This window comes from Macaca mulatta, chromosome 4, assembly GCF_049350105.2.
Source record: "Macaca mulatta isolate MMU2019108-1 chromosome 4, T2T-MMU8v2.0, whole genome shotgun sequence".
Lineage (NCBI taxonomy): Eukaryota > Metazoa > Chordata > Mammalia > Primates > Cercopithecidae > Macaca > Macaca mulatta.
Genome location: NC_133409.1, coordinates 154,860,872 through 154,863,429, shown reverse-complemented (window position 1 = coordinate 154,863,429; position 2,558 = coordinate 154,860,872). Strand labels below are relative to the sequence as shown.

The following is a 2,558-nucleotide window of genomic DNA, read 5'->3' as shown; positions in this document are numbered from 1 at the left end:
AGAGGGTTAACAGGGCTTTAAGAATTATTTTCCTCCTGTTCTCTTCAAAAGGCAAGTAGGACCCTGCAACTATGCTAATTTCCCATCTGTTTTATGATAGACTTACTACTTTATGGTAGTATATTAATTTATATGAACTCTTCTGAAATCAGCTATAGAGTTGGACGTTCCTGGATTCTAGAGATGAGACAATCTACATCTATATAGGTTTTGAATCTGTGCATACACAGAGAAACTCAATAAATATTTGTTGGAAAAAAAGATCTGCCGGAATTTAATTCAAAACTTCACAAGGTTCTCATTTTCTTCTTTGAGCTTGGGAATATTGCCTTCACATAATCCATAATTGATTGCATTAGAGCTGGCAGTACACTGAGTACAGTGGAGAATTCAGGTACAGTACAGGTTAACGAAGAACTGGCTTTCTAGTGAAAATCAAAACTTTAAGGCCCTACTGGGATTCGAACCCAGGATCTCCTGTTTACAAGACAGGCGCTTTAACCAACTAAGCCATAGAGCCCACAGGTGCAGGCAACTTGCCTATAGAATCTATTCCTGCCTTTAAGTAAAATATTCTTGGCGTAACTCGTCTCTACGCTCTACCACAGCTTGCGGTGAGAAAAGGGGCAAACTCCAAAAATACGTTTTGCTTACTTAGTTGCACTGCGGAACTAACACAAACGAAAAAGTTTTCGGGCAGCTTAAATATTGGAACCGTTCATGCTTCAATTAGTCCAAGGATAACTACACGTCAAAGTCAAGGCTACTCACTTTTTCCAAATGTGATAAAGTTTCCTAAAATTAAATTTTGCAGGTACTACTTTTTATCATTTTAATGATTCGTCGTTCGAATGTCCTAAGGGGAATCTCTAACAAAGGAACTCCACAAGAGACTCGTAGACTACCTAGTTGGGCATATGGTGTTCTGACAGTCATTTGCACTCAGGAGGCAGCTATTTGGAGGGCAGAGGACCGGAGCGTCAACCCCTTCCCAATGTGAGCATCACTCTAGAGATTGTCTTCAGGGCTTATTTTTCTTTAGACTTGATCTCAGCTCGCTCTTACAACCAGTCAGGTTCTATTTTATAATATCTTAGTTCTCTGGGCTGCACTTGGCAAGACAGGGGAGTCAGTCTGAATGTGTCTCTGGGTTAGCAAAGGTTAATACATTTAAGGCTGATTAAAGGAAACATCTGAACGTTCTCTGGAATCTCAATCTTTTTTCCAAAATGAATTATTTGAGCAATTAATTCTGAAGTTTCTACCATGATTTATAATTATAGAGCTCAGGGTGAAAATCAGAAATCACCTTCATTTCTTTGCTACAAAAGCAATAAGGAATATTATCCTGGGATTTTCGTTGGAATTCCTTTGGATCGCTAGATAAATTTTAGGGAGAACTGGTAAACTTTTAATCCATACATATGGCATAACACTCCATTTATTCTTTTATTAAATTTATTCCTATAAATTTGATGTTTACGTTATCATAATTTATACTTTAAAATTTTTATTTCTACTTTTTTTTTTTTTTTTTTTGAGACAAGGTCTCACTCTGTCACCCAGGCTGGAGTGCAATGGTGCGATCTTGGCTCACTACAACCTCCGCCTCCCAGGTTCAAACGATTCTCGTGCCTCAGCCTCCCGAGTAGCTGGGATTACAGGGTCATGCCACCACGCCCAGCTAAATTTGTTGTAGTTTTTGGTAGAGACGGAGTTTCACCATGTTGGCCAGGCCGGTCTCGAACTCCTGACCTCAAGTGATCTGCCCGCGTTGGTCTCCCACAGTGTTAGGATTACAGGCGTGAGCCACCGCGCCCAGTTTACAACTGGTGTTTAAAAGTATAATTCATTTTTATACTTACTCTGTATAAAGACACCTTATTAAATTTAATTATTAATTCTAATAGTTTGTAGATTATTTTGAATCTTCCACAGACACAATTTTAATAAAGGATTAAATTTATGGGACAGATTTTAAAAATAAAGGAATTCATTTTCATTTCTTTCTGTTGCCTGAAATGAGGTTGACAGGAGACACAATAGAATCTGTTGTCACCAGTCAGTGCAACTAATTTAATAATAAAAGCTTAAAATAGCTACAACTTTGTATTACTTTTAGAAAATTAAAAATAACATATATTTATATTTATAAAAACATTAACAGGGATTGGTAATATGTTTGAGGCTAATTCTGCTGCTTCATAAATAGAATAGTAAACAACAGACACACTGACTTCCCACACTTGAATCTTCTGTCAATATATGCCTTGGTAAATGACATGCTCAGGAATTATGAGAGAGTGAATAAACCACTGTTAGGCCTCCCATATATATATATATATATTTTTTTTTTCCAATGGGAGCACCCAAAAGTTGAGGGAAAAAATGGGGTTTTTTTTTGGTAATTATTGGCAACTCAAACCAAAAGAAATAGACAGATTATTCAAAACATATGTTGTGCTAATTGGACAGCCACTTAGGAAAAGAAAAGCTTCAAGCTATGAAACTAAAATAAATTCCAAATACAGGCAAATTGTAAAAGTAAATAATGAAAA

At 36.6% G+C, this 2,558-nt stretch overlaps 1 non-coding gene across 1 annotated transcript; it reads right to left on the bottom strand.

The window, feature by feature from the left end:
- Positions 1 to 446: 446 nt before the first annotated feature.
- On the bottom strand, positions 447 to 520 carry TRNAT-UGU (transfer RNA threonine (anticodon UGU)). Its single transcript has one exon. It is a non-coding gene; the product is annotated as a tRNA-Thr (tRNA).
- Between the last annotated feature and the right edge of the window lie 2,038 nt (positions 521 to 2,558).